This window comes from Lemur catta, chromosome 8, assembly GCF_020740605.2.
Source record: "Lemur catta isolate mLemCat1 chromosome 8, mLemCat1.pri, whole genome shotgun sequence".
Classification (NCBI taxonomy): domain Eukaryota; kingdom Metazoa; phylum Chordata; class Mammalia; order Primates; family Lemuridae; genus Lemur; species Lemur catta.
The window spans coordinates 63,693,463-63,714,887 of NC_059135.1; the positions used below are offsets into that span (position 1 = coordinate 63,693,463).

The following is a 21,425-nucleotide window of genomic DNA, read 5'->3' on the forward strand; positions in this document are numbered from 1 at the left end:
ATATATGTGTGTGTGTGTGTGTGTGTGTGTGTGTGTATATATATATATATATAATGCTATGTTAAGACTGTATAACAGGAAGACCTAGCTTCTTCTGGGGAACAAGAGGGAAGATTTTCAGGTAGAAGAGGTTTAAGCTGAGATTTGAAGAATAAGGAGTTAACCAGGCAAAGAGGTAGAGAAAAACCATTCCATACAGAGAGAATAGCATGCGTGAAGCATAGTGCTGGGTTGTTGCATTGCAAGTATGAGGAGCTGAAAGACCAGAGTGCCTGGATCTTAGCAGGTGAGAAAGAGCTTGGTGCAAGATGGTGCTAGAGAAGTACGAGTCAAATCTTGCAGGGATTTGTGGGCCATGTGAAAGATTTCGTTCTCTAGCCTAAGATCAAGAAGCAGCCATTGAAAGGTATAAAGTAGATGATGCTTAATCTACATTTATCCTAATAGCCTCCCAGTGGATTCTGGCTTCTAGCTTCTGTAACTTGCGTTTGCACTCATCGTTCTCGTTTGCATTGTGACTACTGTAGGAAAGGAGGAAGTAGCATGTCTTATGCAGGTAATTAGAACCTCTCTACCAAAAGGTAGTGAGATACTTCCTCAGAAAAGAAACTGACTAGTAGGTTGATAGACTACCAGTCTGGATCCAAAGCTTTCAAAACTTGAATTTTATTCTGTCATGGATGTGAAACACTTAGTTTATTCTGAAAACCTGATTTCTAACAATCATTTTCTTCCCAATTTATTAGTGGACTATTGTCTACATAACACAGAATTCTGAGATCATTCCCCCTGCCATACAAAATTCCCCCAAGAACACTTAGCTATCAATGAGGAAAATGCAATGTCTTTTCTTTTGCTGGACGTGTGTGCCTGTGTGAATCATGTGCAATCTCTCAGGTAACCCTAGGGAAGGGAAAAGGGGAGGAGGAACCAAAATGCAAAGGATCTGGTGCTAGGTGCTCAGTCATTCACTATTTGTTGAACTGGAAGTTAAACAGATAGGAGAGTTTTAAAACTTATGGATACAAGGAGAATAAACAAGGAATGAATGTTTAAGGGTCATTTCAAATTTAAAAATCTAGTTTATAATATTGCTTGAAGATGCCAATGCTTTGTGTGTATAAAACTTTTAAATGACTAACATTTCTCAAATGTTAAAGCAAAACTAGAGATGTGCATAAATAAAAAGGCACAGGTCCAGAAAGGGTGTTTTTACTTTTTGAACTGGTAGGAGTAATAGAAATAGGAAAGAATGTAATTGTTTAGATTAACCGATTCTTACTGAAAAGAAGCACTGAAGAGAGTAGTCTTTAGTCAACACTTGATTATTTGATAATCACTACTATGCTAAATACAAAATAGAAAAATAAGGGTACAGTATTTGCGTATGAGAAACATTTCTTTTAAATGTAAACTTTGTATTTGTTTTCAAGCATGCTGAAATCTTGGACAGGGTATTTAACCTTTGACCTAGTTTTCTACTACATAGTATGGCTATAGGAGGCAGTGGATGTAGACAGGCTTTTAAAAACATGGAGCATCATACAAATGTGTTTACTAGTATTCTTGTTCCAATTATCTATTACTGAGTAACAAACCACCTCAAACTTAAAACAATGACTTACCATTTTGCACAATTCTCTAGGTTGGCTGGGATCAGCTGTGTGGCTCTTCTGTTCCATTTGACTTTGACGGAGTCACTCAGGCAGCTGCATGCAGTTGGGAGCTCAGCTGAGCATAGAATGTCCAAGATGGGCTCGTTCACATGTCTCACAGTGTTTTGGCTGTTGGCCAGAGTGCCTGTGTGCTCTTCTGTGTGGCATCTGATTCTGCAGGGCATCTCTCTCCATGAGCCTGGCTTTCCACGACAGTTGCCTGAAAGCCTTTTCAGGCCTAGATCTGACAGTCACTCAGCGATACTTCTGCATTCTTCTGGTCCAGTCACAGGGACATCCCACATTCCAAGGGAGGTAAAATAGGTTCCAACCCTCCACTTAGGAGGGCAGAGTCACACTGGGAAAACATGCAGAATGGGAGGGATTGTGGCAGCCATCTTTGGAACATTCTACCAGAATTATTATTAAATAAAGCTTGAAAGATTAAAAGATTCCATTCCCAATGAATAAGCAATTCCAACCAAACTCAACCTATACTGCTATCAGATATTAAAATTTTAAAGTTATTTTTAATATAAATTTGCTGCACCTAATAATCATCACATCTATTCACAGAAATTATTCTAGTTGGAGGGGAAGATATATCCCCTTAAAAACTTAATTCTTCATTTAGTCTTATTGTTTAATAAAAAAGAAGTGTACTACAATCATACTTTTTATTGTTTCAGACGTTAGATTCACTCTACATGTTTATTGATACAAAGGAAATTTTGAACTCCCTCTAGTGGCAAAAGGTTTTCTTTTATTTTTTTCAAAGAGCTTGCTTAAAATAATAAGATGGCTGACTTACGTATAACAGAACATAGTTTCAGAAATGACTGGTTCTTACATGGTGCCAACTTTCTCCCGTGTGAGTTATGGTAGGTTCTTTCATCTGTTATGAGAAATGTTCACTGTTTAGGAAACATTGAGCATACTATATGGAAAAAAAAAAAGCCAAAACATGAAAGGAGATTCCCTGTTAACTTTTAAAGAGTAAAAACTGCTAACTGCTCCCTTAACTCAAGGCCTTAAATAAAAAATTATGCTATTTTGACAATTAAAATTTCCTGATCCCTGACTGAAAAGTAAATTGAATTTTCAATTTTTGCCTGAAGAATTATTTTCTTAACAGATGAATCTATTTAATTGGAAAAATCTTTAGAGACCAATAGGTAAGTATTGAAATGCAAAGCTTGGAAAGCACAGATAGCCAAACTGGGGGGAAAAACAAATAGAGATGCCAAAGTCTTATGTTTTCCTTTTTTTAAAAAAGTTCAAATTTGGATTTTCGTAGCCAATGAGGAAACAATATTCATCATAGCTGTCATCATCACTCTATATAAAAGGAATCACATCATCAAGGGGTGGGACTAGAAAAACAGCTACTACAGGCTTTGTAAATTTTCGTATCCCCACCCCACTGCCAAAGAGAATTAATAATAATATTCTTTAGCTTACTGTGTTACCTGTCCATTTATAGATAGGTTTATTTGGTTCTTTAACAAGGACATTTTCAGTAACTCCATTAGAGAAGACATTCTTAAAAATGCTTTTTTCCCCAACTATTTGTGGAAGCTAATCCAATTTACTGGGAGGTTAACACCCACATGCCTCTGTTCTCCTGCCAACAAAGGTAGAAACATGGCCAGGGATGGTAAGAATCCATAGGGTTTTTTTGTTTTGGGGGGGTTTTTTCTTTTAAATCTCCAGAAAGTGGAACCTAGGATTATCAAAATAATTCCCAAGGATTTGTTTTGTTTGGGAATAAACTATGAACTAGTAAGATTTTACTAAAATAATTAATCCATCCAATAAAAAGTTAGACTTTGTTTCTTTCCAATACCTCTTTTCAGTTCAACATTTATAACTGAGTACGTGTCTCTTGTGGTCTTGATTACATCCGGTGTTTTTAGCTGGCAGCATTTCCTCTGTTGAGGCCACCCCATGTTATTTGCCAGGCTACACTTCTGTGAATATAAAGAGAGAAAACCAAGTTGCATTAGAGAATGAAATGTAAGAAAAAATTGAGTGTAAGTGTAACTTTAATTTCTGAAACAAGAAACAAAGCACTGTATTTGTTATAAACAAATGTGATATATAGGCCACAAAAGTAAATGGAAAGTCTTCTAGCCATTTTGTAAGCATCCTGCATGTTTTCTCTTGAATATTTATAAGAACCTAATTTAACTAACAAACAAACAGAGACCAGAGATTCCCTTCCAGCTTTGGTTGCACAGATTTGAAATAATGAAAGTGAATTTGCATTTCTTAAAATGGTGTTTTCTTCCAGCTCTCATAGAAATGTTTTTGGAACAGTGATCTGTGCTAACAGCTGTATTCAATCTTGAGTAAAAGTCACTTCCTGAAGAGAATGAAATTCAACTTAACATTCGAATTTGTCTGGAACATAATCCTGTAGGGTGAGTGTACTATGTGATTATGAAACTGGACATAGGCTCCCTGCTGAGGTGATTTCTTGTAAAGAGGACCCAATAGAAACCATTAAGCAATGCCAGTGTTTTAACTGAAGATTTAATATTCTAAAAGGGTTGCTTACTCATACACATAACTGGCTTAATTTTCAAGAATTTTACTCTTTGGTATTTTAAAAATTATAATCACCTTATACAATTATGCCTATATGGAATCTATCCCTGAATATCTATCTATGTATACACAATCAGATAGACAGAAATAGATGTAGATAGAAAGACAAATGAACATGTGTTTTTATATTTAGACTTTGTAAAAATTTTTAATTGTGTCATTCTTGATTTTCAGGCAAAATTTACTTTTGATTTAGTTTTATTCACTTATTCATTCATTCATTTATTACGGTAAGCCCAATTTAAATAGAATTTTGTTCCTGGCCTCCTAAGATTAGTTGAGTAGGCATAAATATGGGAGGTACAGTTTTAGCTATTTAATATGGAGTTTTAAAATGTCTTGTAGATATTATTGACATTTACTCCCCTGCATATTGTACTTCTTTATCTTAAAGAAGGAAAATGTTGTATTAATGTAACTTGGATATTGCTAAACCTTAATGGAATCATGGCTTTGAGGGAAAAGTTTTGACTGAATCATGTTTTCTTTATGAATAATTCTTTTGATGTCTAAACAATAAATGCAGAGTTTTCAATCATAGGCTATCAGATGGACATAGAGATAAAGTCTAACACATTCAGGCAGAATTAACAAACACACATACGTAAAAATTCCCATCTTCTCAACTTGTAAGAATCAAAGCCATTTCCGGCCTTACTCTGGTCACAGAGGAGCCAGGCTTTTTTCCATGCCTTGACCAAACCACTCAGTTGTCGTGAAGACCTTTGTTTATAGTGTCTTCTTGCATTCTTTTCCTCTTGACATGCTCCCGTCTCTCCAGCAGTGAGATACTGATTAAAGAGAGGCCACCTCGACCCTAGGTTGTTTAGAAATCACCCGGAATGAGGTGGCGGCACAAATCTGGAGAGGAAGCGCTCATTCCTAAAATATAACACCCTCCTTAAGACCATCTTATCAAACATCTGTTGGCTTCTATAACAAAAAACATACCTCCTTTGACTTAAAATACATGCAGTTCAAACTCAAACTAAAATAGAACCCCTAAAACTCACTTAAACAACATATCATATATACATTTTTTATAAGCATTCATAACAAATAACATTAACTTGTACATGTCAAATGTTAGTTTCTTTTAGGGACCTTGAAATAGAAACATTAAAGATATTTTAAACTTGATGAAGGATAGTCTAATTTATATGTATTTTTTTTAGGGGGGAAGTGTTTATCTTGTCATTCCTTTTAAAGACTCAGGGACAGCTCAGATTGAGGATGAGAAGCTTTCTTTCTTTCTTTTCTTTTTTTTTTTTTTTGACACCAGGCAACACTTTAATTGAGATGATAAAATGAATGTGGTGCCTGCCAATCACATAAGTGCAAGTACTGCAGATTTTTAAAATAATAAGTATTTTGAAAGAAATGAAAATAATTTAATAACTTGCCTTAAATAAGCAGGTGGTACTGCCTGACACTAAATGATTTCCCTCTTACAATGATTTGCTATCGCCAAGTACTAACTTACAAGAAGCAGTCTCTTACACAATTTTGTTAGTGTTTGTTTACCAGGGTACTTTTGATTCCAAGTACAGTAATAGAGACCCACTACTGTTGGCAGTAAGTAGTAGGGTGGGATTGTTCTAAGAATATATATAAGGGAGTAAAACTCTCAGTTATGAAACCAGACCTCAGTGGGACCTGGGAAAGCAGCCTTCCTAGGTCTCAGGATGGACAGAGACCACACTGGACATGGGCCTGTGGAGACCAGCTGGATGAGTGTTCTCCGTTCAAGGCACAAGAGCAGGAGTTTTGAATTTTCCCCCTTTTTTTTTTTTTTTTTTTTTTTGACTTACAGAGATTTATTTTCTCACAGTTCTGGTGTCCAGAGATCCAAGATCAAGGGGTCGGCAGGTGTTAGTTTCTTCTTAGGCCTCTCTCATTGGCTTGCACGTGGCTGCCTTCTCACTGTGTCCTCATGTGGTCATCTGTCGGTCTGTGTGGTTACGAAGTTTTCTTCTTGAACTTCTGCCATTTCTGCAACTCAGTTGCTCTTTGTTTAACTGGTTTCAGGGCCTGGCTACTTTGCTTCTTTCTATCTATCTACTGGCTTCTCATTCCTCCACTCCTCTGAGTCTTAATGCTGTTGAAAATCACTGCCCTGTGAGTCACTTTACAAGTAATGTTTCCTGTCTCGTTGCTTCTCCTTCCTCCCAGCGGCAGATTACTCATGTCACCCCAGCTACCTCTGGCCTCCCTGTCTATGCCCAGGACCCTACAGTTCAACCACCATAGGCTCCCTGTCAACACTGGTTGAATGAACAGATGAGCAACATTGTTAGGGAATTCTAAAAAGTAAGCATTGTATATTCTCTTTCAATCAACCTTTTAAAGAATTGATAAAATATAAAATAACTAAAAGGCAACTGGTTGTAAGCTCTGGTTCTGGTAGAAAGTTTAAAAATTAAAAAAATAAAATAAAAGGCATCTGGAAGAGAAAAGATATTTTGAAAATGTTAAGAGACCTAATCTCTCTCTTTGGGTTAAAAAGAATTCATTCACTTTAATAGTAGTGAGAGACTGTTTGTTTATAGAGACAATGAAGAAGTGAGAAGTGTATACATTTAAACTTGAGAGTTTGATCTCACTAAAAAATAGTAGGGCTTTTAAGTCTTCACACTTCATGCTGCCCCATTTAAGCAGCTATACTGTCAGGAATAGAGATGATAATTTAACTTCAGATGCCAAGAAGTGAAACAGTCATTTTGTTGCCCATATTCTATTCAGGAGCCAAAATTAAGGTCTAATAAAGGTCTGAAGACTCCTTCTTCTTTTTTTTTTTATTTTGGCCTTCAGATTTGAATCTTAATAATTTGTCTGTGAATAGATTATATAATACATTCCTGATTATCGTAAGGCAACCTTTTTTTGTTTTGTTTTGTTTTTTGTTTTTTTAAACCCTCACCTTCCTATTCCTTCCTTTTTTAGCTTTTAGTTGCTCAGGGTATAAAAATAAATACCAGGAAAGAGTTCTCAATTCTTCATTCGTATGCTTGCTTTTATTTTTTTTAATGTGAAAGAGAGGTTCTAAAGTTCATTCTGTAAAATCCTTCCTAGTTTCTGCCATTTGTATTTATGAGTGAATAGACAGGGGGAATAATTAGACTCATGTGTAATTATTTTTTCATTTAAAAATTTTCTAAAAATTGGGTTGAAGAAGAACCCAAAAGCAGTTTAAAATTCAGGTGCTCAGCTTCCCCTCTGAGAGCATGAATGTCCAAAAGTGGCCAGTTAATGGGGCTTTCATTCCCCCTGCACTTTGGAAATGATCAGCATTCCGAAATGCATTGAAGAGTATTTTCACTCATTAGAGAAAAAGTGCTTCCGAGATTCTGAAGGCTTTCTGTGTGAAAACAAAACCAAACAGACAACAGGAGTGCTAATGAATGTGAGGACAATTTTCTCCTTAATTTTATGAAATGGTACTTTCTTCTTGGACTTTTAAGTCAATAATTTTAAAATAATTTTTGTTTCTAGAGTTGCAGTGTTGTACAAGGCATTGAGATAGACTCCTGGTACTTGACAATCTCATCCTCCAGTGAAATGGGCAGGTAGACATAATCAAAGTACAATATAAGTGGCCTCAGCGGGGGAGCATGCCAATTTCAGTGGTGGCCTATGAGAGAGACAGAGAGAGAGGAATGAACGCTGACCGGGGGACATAGAGGCTCAAGGAAGTTTGAACCAGGGGTTGGATCCCAAGAGAAAAGCCATGATTGGAGCTCTAGCTGTGAGATTCTTTTGTTCAGCAGTGATTACTGAAGTGCTAGTTATGGGTGAGATCATATATGGAAAAGAATCTAGAGCAAAGAAAAAAAGAGGGCAAAGGAGGACACCAAAAGGGTCAACAACTTGGAATCTCACAAAGGTGAGTGGTGCCTGGCCCTGCCACAGAACTACACCATATTGAGTGGGGACAGGGCGGCAGCTGTGGATGAGTGGGGTGTCCGAAGCCAGGTTACAGAGGTCTGTAACTAGAATGGGAAGTGAAGTGCAAGCATCCACTGAACTCAGGCAGTGAAGGAGCGAAGGAATGAAATGGCATAAGAAGCAAGGAAAGCATTCCCTCATCCCTTTTTTATAGGAAGACTTGAGCAAGTTAGTGTACTGGAAAAAAGCCATTGCATCTGCTGTTCATATTTCTAAAAGGAAAATAGATTAATGGATTGCTTGTATAGTAAAAAAAAAAAAAAGTAGTTACCAAGAAAAATTGAAAGGAAAGGTGGCAGGCAAGCTAGCAAGCAAGCAAACTGGTACAAAACTTAGGGTTGGGGAAAGTCAGGTGAAGGTGGGGGTGAGGGAGGATTATAGGGAAATTCATTTGGAAGCAAGGATACAGATGGAAACCTACCTCTTAAAAAGAACTAGGAACATCTCTATTACTAAGATAGAGAAGAATGCCAAGAAGATATGCAAAAATGTAGATGTATATTTGAGAAAGAACTGAGGCAATTTCATATAAATAATAAATGATCTCTAGCTTATCATTTGGCAGCGAAGGTGGGATTGGGAATTTGAGGAAATAAAAAAAAGCTTAGAGTTAATTCTGTGTGGGAGGGCATAGGGAACTCCTTGGAAATGAGTGAAATGAATGCTGTACTGCAGTGAAGGTATGTAAAATTTAGTGAATTTTTAGTGAAGCCAATGAACATAATTATGATTCACCTGGGAGGCTGTCAGCAACTCAGGAGGAGGAATAGAAAAACCTGGTCAAAAATGCTCATTTGAAAGAGAGGACAAAAGGGCTGCGAATACCGGGTACTGGAAATAACAAACTGGAATTGGCTGATTTGGGGATTTAGGTTAGTTAAGTAAATGAAATGTGGTGGGAGGGGGAGGGGTGGGGATGGGCGTTGGTGCCTGCGGTGATGCTGGTGACCTCATGGACCAGAGGGATGGGAGGACAGAGACAGTGAATGGGAAGCTTAAGTTTCCACATCTGAAAATGGGAAGAATAACAGTGTGGTGTAAGGCTTAATGAAATAATGCCTGTAAAATACTTAGAACAATGTCTGGTTCATATTAAGCACTCAAAAAATGTTGTCCAATGATATAATTTTTATTCATAAGAGTGCTGAATAGATGGAAGAATGGGAATTTCAGAACTCGTTGACCTACAATGGTGTCAGTCACTGGAAGGAAGTGGGTTTTCTTAAAGTGAAACTGGAAGGCTGGGGTTTAGATGAAATGATACTGTCTCTCAGGAAAAGCGCTTAGGTATGTGCTAAATTTATCTGAAGAAGGTGGCCACTTGCAGAAGGCAAATAAATGAGGATAACTGATTTCCGTCATTTAACAAACGGAAGTGTTTTCTTTGCTTCTTGTAAAAACTCCATAAGGGAGCTATTTCTGTCCTTTCTCTTTTTACAGTTAGATGAAGGTGGCTAATAGGTAGTAGAATTGGCTTTTGAACCCAGTAGTTTTTCTTGAAAGCCATGCCTGTCCACTGTTCCATACTGTAAATGGCAATGTATGGAATGAGGTGGAGTGGATCTCAAGAGCTGTGCTATTTTGCCATGAAGAGGAACGAGGAAGAGGCCCCTTGGTGTGAGGAAGACGGACAATCGACCACTAAAGTTTCAAGACAAGTTGTGTCACCAGGGGAGAGTAATTTTTGGTTGCTTTAGTAGTTCAAAAATACATTTTGCTACCATCTCTAAATAACAAATACTCATCTGAGAAAACATTTAATCATTTCCAAACTTTTGTAGGTCGAGAAGCTATAATTTGGATGTACCTTACAGTAAAGCTTTTCTTATAGCAAAGCAAGATTGGGGGGTGGGCAGTGGGCTGAGATTGATCATATCTTTTCGGGGTTCCTGTAACCACCTTCTCGCTCATTCTTTATAACAATAATTTTCAGGTAAGGATGGGAGTGTGTGTCCTCATCATTTCCGGCTCAAAATCATGTAGCAGTGAGCTGCAGCGATTGATGGAAGTATATAGTAAGCCTCAGGTGTGCTGGGCTGGAAAGGAGGCTGAGAACTACTGATTTACAGTGAAGCCAGGTCAGTAAGTACTCGCTGGGCTGTCCCAGGCTGCATTTCAGTAGAGTACATGTGGAGAGAACGTGCTAAAACTTAGCCATGGTTTCTTCAGCAGGGGAGTTTATAATGTAAAGATACTAAGTTGGCCTAATTTAGGCATTAATACAGTCCTTAGAAAATGTAGCAAGAGGTCTTGGAAAATACATGAGAGGAGGAAAAACTCAGAGGGGGCAGACCATGAGCTGTGATTTCAACAGAGTAAACAGAGGGAGGGATGAGTGTGGTTTGGCTGATGGAAAAACAGAGGCTGTTTCCTGGCAAAGCTCGGAGCTAGAAAAGAGTGAGTTCATGGGCAGCCAATACACAAATAGTAGCTGGAATAGAGGTAAAGGGATAAGGGGGTTAGAAAGTGGAGTGCTTTACAAGTGTTGTTCAGAGATTTGTATTTGATGTGGGAGTTTTAGGAAGTAGAATGATATGGTCAAAGAAGCCATAAAAATTATTTTGGAAGGAGGGTGCACAATAATTTGGAATAAATAAGGACCGGTCACAGGGAAAAACAGAAGAGGTTCCAGCAGTGCTAGCTTGAGGAATCTAATGGATAAAGGATATGGTGAAAGAAAAGAGAGTCACTATGAACTGCAGAGTTGCTGCTGGTTTAGAAATAGTGTATTTTCACTGTCAGAAGTGTAGAAATTAACTGAATCCTATCTGTTTAGTCGCTTAGGTTTGTAGCATTTCCTAATGGATTCACTGTCACCTTTGTACTACCCAGACTATAGTCTCATATTTCAACTTTTCAAATGTTTTTTTCTTTTACTTTTTTTCTTTTTTATGAGAGGTTCATGAGAAAAGGGTAAAATAGACAAAGTAGTTATTTAAAATAAAACTTATAACCAACTATGTAGTCATTTCCCAGGTGTTTGTAGCACCAAGCATCAGTGTACCTTGGTTGTCTGGAATCCTCTGGGAGTCAGCCTCTCAAGGCTTTTAGTACGCTGCTATCAACTGAAATACTTTGTGGAAATTTCCAAACATACACTAAAGTAGAAAGAATAGCTTCAACAGTGGCCAAAAATTTGCCCATTCTTATTTACTGATAGGATTTTAAAAAATGTTATGTGATAGAATGTACACTTACTTAAAAAAAATCTGTTAGTCACTAAAAATTTAAATTATGATTTTTTTTAACACATTGACTGCCACACTAGAAAAAAATTTTTTTTTTCCTTGGGGTCACTGTGTTTTATTACAAAAATAGAATAAAGCTCTCAAAAATAAAATGATTCTTTCTAATTTAGTGAACAATTTGATATTTTTTATTGTTTTCTGTACGTGAGTTATATGCAACTTGAAAAATAGTTGACATGGCTCCCAAAGTGAAGAGACATGTGAGTTACATATGCTTCAGGGGGCCCTGAGCGCAACACTAGCGTGAGTTACATAGAACTCATATGACAGTTAATGTGTTAAAGGGGACAGACATAGAAAAAGGAGGGCAACAGTGATTCCTACAGTGATTTTCAATTTTTATAGCCTGATATATTTAATGATGTTCTTGGTGAATAGCTTAAGTGAATTCGAAGACTTCTTAAAAGAGCCCTCCTAAAAGAGAATTTATTTTCAAATCACTCAGGAGATCATGCATTACAGACATGAAATGATATTCTTTAATATCGAGGAAGTTTGGCTAAAAAATTGGAATTTAAAATTTATATCTGGATTACCAAATATCTCAAAATAATAAGCTTGTTCTACTTTTATGAAATAATAACATCTTTTGAAGAGGAGTTGCATACCTTTTTAAGATATTGTTCATTCATTCTTTCATACATTGATGAACCAATATTTGAATGCCTAATATGTGCCAAGCCCCTGAGTTAGAGGCTTGGGATATATCAGTAGTTTGGTATGTTAATAATTCCTATAAGATGATTTTCAAGGTGAGATCAATTATAATTTTCTTTTATATTGAGGGAAACATTTTAGATAAATGAAATTAATAAATAATCCCCAAGCTTCGGTTTAACCAGCCTATAGTCAGTAAATAAATTAACCAGTTTATTTCACTTTTTCATATGGATTTTATCACCATACCAGCAGTGAAATGACTCCAAAGAAAGCTGCGTAAGGAAGAGGAGGAAATGCAAGGAACTAGTCAGTTTCTGAGCAAATACGAATTCTCCGATCCTAATAGTCATTACTCTAAGTGTGAGTCATTTATATCTTTTTCTATACCTGGGTCATCTTACCTGTTGAGTTATTGCTTTTGATTCACTTTGTAATTTCATATCAAATTTAAGGACTGTGATAATAATTTCAGATAAATCTCTTTTTATCTGATTTACCTGATCTGCACAAAAATTACTTTTCCAATCTGAAGCCCTAGGAAGACTGAGAACTGGTACTTTAAGTCCTGTAAAAGGATGGAAATTTCTTTGTAAGGCTTGTAGGTTGGAATGGATGCCATGTGCCAGAACAGTGCTGATAGCTGAAATCTTCTGAATGTATGTGTGTCCATGTATGTGCATGTGTTTGACTAAAACCTGTCAAAGAAGTAACACTCCAGGATTAATGTTTTCAAGTTATGTTTGCAACTAACAACTTTAGTTTTTATTTTATTTAAAAATCTAAAAAAAAATTTTTTTTGTAGACACAGTCTCGCTATGTTGCCTAAGCTGGTCACAAACTCCTGAGTTTAGGTGATCCTCCCATCTTGGCCCCCACAAAGTGCTAGGATTACAGGCATAAGCCACTGCGCCTGGTCCTTGCAACTGAGAACTTTAAAGCACTAATAGCAAGAACTGTAGACTAGAGAAGTCTGATAAATATCTACAGATTTAGGTTCATCTCCCTCTAATCTTACATAAATGCACTATGCATGTAAAACATTACAGGCATAACTTGATGTGATTGTGGGGAGAAGGCTGAGGAGGGAAACAGACAGCTCAGCTTGTTCCTTTGTGATGGATGTCTTTGTGAGATTAGGGTAAAGTTTCTCATTCTGACGTGTGAAGACTGTGCCCACTACTTGTAAGACACACTGCCAGATCTCCTTGGAAAAACTGAATGTGTGAGTCATGTACTTGTAACCTCTTAGTAGCTCTGTGTTCTTAAGAAGGTTACAAATGAGTGTTTGACAAAATATATTTCTAGAGCCTAGGTTATGAATAAAAAGGACATGTGCATTTGCATGCAGTGTGTACACGCACTTGTATGCCATACTTTGATAAAGTCTAAGATTCACCTTTTTCACATTACAACATCTCTGAAATTGGAATGCATCTTATAATTTATGATGTCTTACAGCAACTGTCATCCACTCTTTTCAAATGTTCTCATATAAGTCAGTGGTCCCCAACCTCCCAGGTCCTGAGGCCCAGTACTGATCAGGCCTGATCTGTTAGGAACCAGGCTGAGCATCACCGCCTGAGCTCTGCCTCCCTCCCCCAACCCCACCCCATCCATGGAAAAATTGTCTTCCATGAAACCAGTCCCTGTTGCCAAAAAGGTTGGCACCACTTAGACAGCTGATCTAAGTGATTGCCAGGCAGCTTACAGTCAGTGACGTCTTAGATTGCATGACATGCAGTTTATATCCAAATATTTGTAGGACGTTGATCACAGAGAGATGAGTAGGACACTTCTCTTTTACTCAAAAAGTAAAATGAGAAGATTTATTCTGACAGTAACAGTTGAGGTCAAGAGAAACCATTTGGTCATGGAATTTCATTTCCTTAATAAGTCACATACAGATGCAGAATGCAACATCTATTTATGATCCCAAGTGATCTAAAGATTAGTATGCAAATCCACTATGTCCAATATACTTTGTAAAGCGTTTTCTTTAAGATTTGATCACTACATCTCTTACATTCATCTCTTTCTAACTCAGCTATTTACAGTTTTCAAAAGAGGGTAAAAATCATCATTTCTGCTGTGTGTGTGTGTGTGTGTGTGTGTGTGTGTGTGTATGTGTAAGTAAGAAAGCTAGCTTGCCTCAACCATTCATGCCTCAGAAAAAGCCCATTGTGTGCACAACAGTAGGTTCAGTAAATCATTAGAGATTTACATACTATTTAAGCAATCTGGTAAGATTGGTAAAGCTCAACAAAAGATGACTCAGCCCTCACTTTTGTGGGTAGATCAGTATAGAATACTTAGACAAGCACTGCAATCTCCAGAAAACACAGATTCTAGTCCTGGGGTAGAACTATGATGGATGGTTTCAAATTTCAAGGCTGTTTCACAAAGAATTTTCTAGTAGATATGGCTAAAAATATGGCTAGATAGAATGAATTTATTATTGGTCAAAGTGTCCAAGGAGAGACAGCAGCATTCATCCAATTATTGAAATGTGTACTGAATGATGATTGTCTGCCAGACACAAGGATTGGCCCCTAATAATTCTTTCCAACCCTGAAATTTAATATTTCTGGGCTTCATGCCTTAGGGCAAGCTGCCCTACCTACTTGAGGTTATCTACCTGTTCAAAAAAAGGATGGGTAGGGGTTACCTGCTCTGTCTCCTTCCCTGAGACTTTAATGAGATAATGTATAATAAAGCATTTTGTAAATTGTAACATTTTTATACATTCATTATGTCTATATGTGTGAAAAATGTAAATGGCTGTGAAAAATGTAAACATCTTTAGAAGTTATCTACTTCATCCTCCTGGCACTTTCTCTAATTTAGAAGAGTATAGCAGGATTTTAACACTTAATAATGCTTTGTTTGGGCTAGGCCTGGTGGCTCACGCCTGTAATCCTAGCAGTCTGGGAGGCCGAGGTGGGAGGATTGCTCGAGGTCAGAAGTTCGAGACCAGCCTGAGCAAGAGTGAGACCCCGTCTCTACTAAAAAAATAGAAATAATACTAAAAATATATAGAAAAAATTAGCTGGGCATGGTGGCACATGCCTGTAGTCCCAGCTACTTGGGAGTCTGAGGCAGAAGGATTGCTTAAGCCCAGAAGTTTGAGGTTGCTGTGAGCTAGGCTGATGTCATGGCACTCTAGCTAGGGCAAAAGAGCAAGACTCTGTCTCAAAAAAAAAAAAAAAACAAACAAACAATAATAATGCTTTGTTTGAAACATTATATTTGCCACTAGATCAAATATTAGATTGGGAGGCGAGGGAAGGGTGGTTCTGGGAGTATCTGTTTAATATGTTGTCAGTGTTCTGGGAGTGTTCTTTACAGTTTGGAATTAGGAATTGCTGATGTCATGATCAGTCATATTGTCATGACAACATCAGAATTTTCTCATTTGCCTTCTCTTCGCTAGGGGAGTATCAATTTGCCACAGGTCTGTCATCAGTTCACCCCATGTGTTAAGTGTATTAGATAACCCAGAACTAGTCATTCTTAAAGACACTTGGGTGGGGAAGTTTTATAAGCTCCTTATGTATCCTATTTCAGTACTCTTAACGATATATCCTGATGTTGGAAAGTTTGCCTTCATACATATTCAATTGAACAGAAATTCATTTGTAATTTTATATCTTCTTGTTTGAACCTTTATAATTTAGTGGAGAATGAAAAGCTTTTCAGCATTCTCATTTACATAAAGGACATCATTAATTATTCTAGCATCCTCCTCTTCAGGTGAAATAGACCTAACTTAATAGTAATTTGAGCAACTTAAGAGAAAGGAAACTAACTTGTGCTATGGATTCCAGGTTTTGGATAGACATTGATTATGTGCCACCCACTCCCAGACATTTAGGAATTTCTTATTAAATAAGCTTTTGCCATTCTTAGCTCACATGAAGGTTTTGTTTGTCCCAGGTACAGTTTGCTGTATACTGCTAAAGTTGTCATTTGTACAGTTGACTTTTGATCATGGAAAGGAGATGGTCATTCCAGGTTTGAATTCATTTTATTTTCAATGATTTAATGATTTTGTCTCCAGTTTTCCACAAATTCTGTTGATTTCTAAGTACTTTCTGTCTCTTCCCAGGTTGTATAACAAGAGGTGGATATGATTAGTGTTCTTCCCAGCATACCAGGTCCTTCCTTCCTCACCTCAGTATTTACCCTTTACCCACAGTTTGCTCACATACATAGATGATGTTACTTCCATCTCTTTAGGTAAACAAATTTCAGAGATTACCTAGTAATATCTTTCTATCATAATTTATAAGTTTTACTATAATTCATGGAAAATTCATTGAATTATCTTGAAATAGTCTGAAAATCTTGAAATAGCACTTACATTTTTATAGGCTTGCAACAGGCATGCAGAATAACAGCTCCAACTCCAGATTTCCAGAGTCAAAGAGTGTAGAGGATTGAGACATCCATCAAGGAAAATAGACATTCACACTATATGAAAAATGGACCTTCTGTTTGTTCTGGATTCCCAAATAGTTGATTATATTTTGCTATGGAATTTGAGGTACACATACAAATTCATGGTAATATAAATAAAACAAAATCTTGAACTTTTAATTCATATAGCCTATGTTTCAGATTTTGTATTTTTGAAAAGGATTAAGAATCTACGTACCTGTTTTTATAGAAAAAATTTAGGGAAAGAAATTTATCTTATAGAGGATACTTAAGCCAAAAATTTGAGTCAGATTTGAGTGTTTATTAGTTATTCTACAAGAGGAGGGCAATAACTAATTTATGAACAGAGTATATCTAATAATTTTTTGCGTGTAAATTATTTGTTTTAAATTTAAAGGATGTTTCCCCCGAGGTAGAAATGTCCTAAGTGGTGATTAGGACTTCAGTTGACCTGTAAGCATCTATAAATCCCATAATGAAGCTAATCTCTAATATGATTTCTCAATATTTTTTGAGGGGGAAAAAAACCTCAGTTCCAGTTCAGGATTCTAGAAATATCTTTCACCTTAACACCATCCCAGCTTCTAGAAGATAACTCTCTCTGCCCCTCTCCCAACTCTGTCCCACTAATGATCCCAGAAAATAAAACCGACTGCAAGAGGGGAGTTATGCCTTAGCAACCATCAGTTAAGTGAGATTTAAGTGCTAAGTTGGGGCCAGAATATATATCTGTACTATTCAGTATATATTCTAATATTGGAAAGTTTGTATTCAGGGTCAACTGAATAGAAATTCAGTGTAATTCCAGATGCTTTTATAAATGACCAAACTGAGGCTTCTAGAGGGGATAGATTACTTGCCCATGGTTACACAGATGGTAAATGGTGAAATCAAGATGCGGGGCCAGGGGCTCTGATGCCCAAGCTTTGGCTCTTAATGCCATGTAAGTTTTTCCCTGTGGGTCTTGGATTTGATCCACAGCTAACAGTAATAACAACCATTATTAGTATTATTGGAGGCAGGGGACTTTGGAGTAAGAGAGACCCAAGATCAAACCGAAGCTCCAAAATGTACTGAATCTGTGACCTTGGGCAAGTTACTTAAATCCTGGAGACTCAGTTTTCTCTTTGATAAAATGGAATCATCATTCTTCTGTCGTGTGTGTGTGTGTGTGTGTGTGTGCGCGCGCGCGCGCACTTAGAAAGTGCCTGGAATATAGTAGTTACTCACTAAACGACAGCCATTATTATTTAATAACACATGCGGAGAACCAGCTGTAGGACAAAATTCATTTCTTCTGTTTTGTTAGTCAGGGTAGATTCAGGAATCATCAGAATATGGCTTCTGGTAAGACTCATCAGAATATGGCTATGTTTATGTTCTATATACCTGCTGGGATTATAGCTATAGTTTTATTTTATTATAGTGGTTTCATTTTTATACATATGTGATTTTATATGTGTCTAGGGAGACTTTAAATCTGGAATAAGAATTGCAGATTTTTTAAAAAGCAAAACAGTAAATAATACAAAATATTGCTGCTACTTTAGAAATAGGGTACTTTATCAACTCTATTTTGTACCAGGAAGCAACAGAAATTTAAAGAATCTGCTGACCCCATGTTTTTTTTCCTTTTTTTTTTTTTTTTTTCTTTTCTGGTGAGAGCCAGAGGCTTTGCAAGCTTTTAAACATAGACTCTCAAATGTAAATAGCTGTTTAGTGTGAACTGCTTATGCTAACCAATACTGTGGGGGCTATGTTTTATGCATTAAAGGTTGTAATTTGAAATAATGTTGACTGAATTTTTCCTCTTAATTCCATTCAGCTTTCAGCTTGACCCAAATAAAAATGGGTGCTGGAAATACTTTAGCGGTGATGGAAGGACAGAATCTGCTATAGGTCAGTTCTTTTTTTGATAGACGTGTTCTATTCTTATCTCTTTGGACATCTTCTTTGCCCCATTTTTTTCTTCTTTCAAAGCTTAGCTTCACTGCTGTATTTTCTTTATAGTAATTTCATTCAAAGGCTCCTATTTTACATGGGGTTCAGTATTATGTGTGTTAGTGTGGTTGGTCCCTTAGGCTTTTGACCCTTCATCTGGGAGATCATCGATTAGCAAGTATTTCAGCACGATTACCCCAAATATACACCCTCTGTCATGCCAGCCTTCCTTCTCTAGTTCTGTTTTTCACGTCATCTGCACAGTGCTTCTTTCTGAGTGTCCCTTAAACAAAACGTTTACATAGCTGGGCTTCCCACACCCATATTATATCCTGTATTGATCTCTCCCTCCTGTGGACTCCCATAGCAATGACTGTCTAGACCACTTGCCTGGCACTTAGCACATAATGACTTGCATTATTAGTGTACAGTAAGCAATTTGGGTGCTCTATGGGTTACAAGTACTCACCTAGGAATTGGAGCATTATTTATAAGGTTTTTTTGAGATGTAGCATTACAGAGTTTAAAGGAGCACAGGACTAAATAAGTGTTTTAAACCTAGCTAGGTGCAGATTTTGAACCCTAGTTTGCTACTTACATATTAGCTCTATGGGTAGGTCAGTCTCATTCAAGTTTTTTTCTTTCATCTGTACATTGAGCCTAATAACCATTCCAACCTTATAGGGTTGTGAACGTAAAATGAGATGTGAAAGAGTCAAAAATGAAATTCTCATTTTCAAGTTGCTTCTTTGGGACAAATATCTTCTAAATTCAGATTCTCAAATTCCAGTCATACAGGCTTTTCTAAGTGGCAGGGGGCATCTTTACCTATATGTCTCATCTCCGGTACTAGACTGCAGGCTTCTGTATGTACTGGTGGCTCTGTCGTTATTGTCCTTGTTTGTATACTCCTGCCTTACAGAGTGTGAACTCTGATATTGCTCACAGTCTTCCCATTCACACAAAAATGGCTCTGTTCCAACACATAACTTTTTTTAAAAAAACTAGACAAAAACAAATAAAAAACTTCAGTGCACCTAGGCTCCTAAAACACATCTTTGCCAGACTTTTTTTGTAACCCTTTAAAGTCTATAGTATACACAGCCTTAGAAAGCATATTCATTCAGCCATTCAACAAACATTTTTTGAAAAAATGACCTCCCCTTACCTAAATTTGTCATCAGTTCCCTCTATAGCCTTGCTCCTGTTGTTCAATAGTCAGCATCAGTTATTTACATAGTGCACCCATTAAAATCTACAAACTACCATGATAAAACCTGGAAAAACAATAATAGCTGCCATTTATTGAGTTTGGCACTTGTGTTGCACTGTACTCAAGACAGTCTTGTGAGGAGTATGGGGCTCAGAGAGGTTAACAAACTTGCCCAAAGCTTTGGGCAAGTTGGGAAGCTGTCATATAGAGTCAGATCTGCTTGGATCTGTTTTATTTTTGATCCTTGGACTGCAAAGTCTGGATTCCTTTAAGCTATCTGAAGAAGTTGGGGAGGAGTGTAGTATACACATGGAAGGGCTGTTGTAAGTCTTAAGAGCCAAAGCAGCTCTAGGGACTGCAGCTCCCTGCATCAGCTCACCGCCAAGTGCTCACCCCCGCTCCTGGCGTCTACTCTCCTCTCTGCTTGCTGCCAGTCAGCTTCCTGTTTACTCATAGTTTCTGCTTCCTCATAACCTTGGCTTGTATATGGTTTTGGCTTGTTGTGGCCTCAACTCTACCCCCTGGCACTCTTGCAGTTTCTGCCCCTTTACTAACTGGTTAAGCTCTTGGCGTTTTCTGAATCAGATTCCCAAGGGTGAGAATTGGATTGGCCCTGCTCATTTTTTCAGTCCCAGCAGGTCATAGGTCACTGGCCGGTCTGTGGATTGACTGCCCTTGGGTCAGATTCCCACAGCTTCTTTACCTACCAACTGAGGTGGGGGAGGAGGATGTTGTAGGACAGCCCAGACACCAAAGTCTCAGTTTCCTTTAAAGATGATGAGCATCTCCAGGACAGGTTCTTACAGTGGTAATTTGTAGCTCCTCTGGACTGTTTCTTACTTTCTCTGTCTCAAAACATTGTTTCAAAGGTCAAGAAACTTTTCCAGATGAACATCACCAGGATCTATCCCTGTAATCACTCTTACAACTAAGCACTTGTGAATATCTATAATTGACTGTGTATGTTATACACATGGTTTCATATTTTTGTTACCTATGTTAGATTCTTTGAGCTATTGGGGACTTTATAGCTTTTGAGGGTGGACAGTCTGTCTTCTCTTTTTATAATGCTTTATTTAGTTAAGAACATAACACCTACTTAGGTTTGGAACTTTTGAACCCTGGTGGGCATTGTTTTTTAAAAATATGCCTCAATTCTTTGCTTTTATGTCATTTACTATTATAGAACATACTACATTTTGTTGATTTTTAGATATCCTTTTTGGTCTTAGAGTCTTTTTAATATTCTTGTATATTTTAGTATTTAGTATTAGAAGACCTTTGATATTCCAATTTAAATTTTATTATCACTTAAAACTTTTCTTATCTCAGTAAAACTGTTGCAGGGTATCCAATCAAGTTTTAGCATTCTGGATAGCACAGCATCCAAAGCATCATGGCCTTAGAGTAGAGCCATAGAAAAATTAATCTATGGTGTTCTTTTGTGGTTTAGATTGTGGTTTCCTAAGAGACCTGTCATGACAACTGAGTTTCACGTGGAATTTTTTCCATAGATGACAGATCTGAACTGCTGGGGTCTTGAGCAATAAATTCCCAGGAAAAGGTACCTATGACTTGAACAGTTCTAACTAAAACCTTCTATTTTATACCTGTGCCCGATAACTTGCAGTAAAGGGTCCTAGTGAGAGAAGAAAGCAAAAAGACAACCAAAACAATTGTCAATGCATGGAGTAACAAGACTAGTTCTAGCATACA

At 37.2% G+C, this 21,425-nt stretch overlaps 1 protein-coding gene across 6 annotated transcripts in view; it reads left to right on the forward strand.

The window, feature by feature from the left end:
• Positions 1-21,425, forward strand: part of RBMS1 (RNA binding motif single stranded interacting protein 1) — a 210,886-nt gene that overhangs the window by 59,676 nt on the left and 129,785 nt on the right. The window contains exon 1 of one of the 6 annotated variants that reach the window (XM_045559537.1): positions 10,271-10,288. The exons of the other annotated variants lie outside the window; for them this stretch is intronic. The gene's annotated coding sequence lies outside the window, so the exon portion shown is untranslated. Of the gene's footprint in view, positions 1-10,270; positions 10,289-21,425 lie in introns of those variants that run through there. 6 annotated transcript variants of the gene reach the window in all.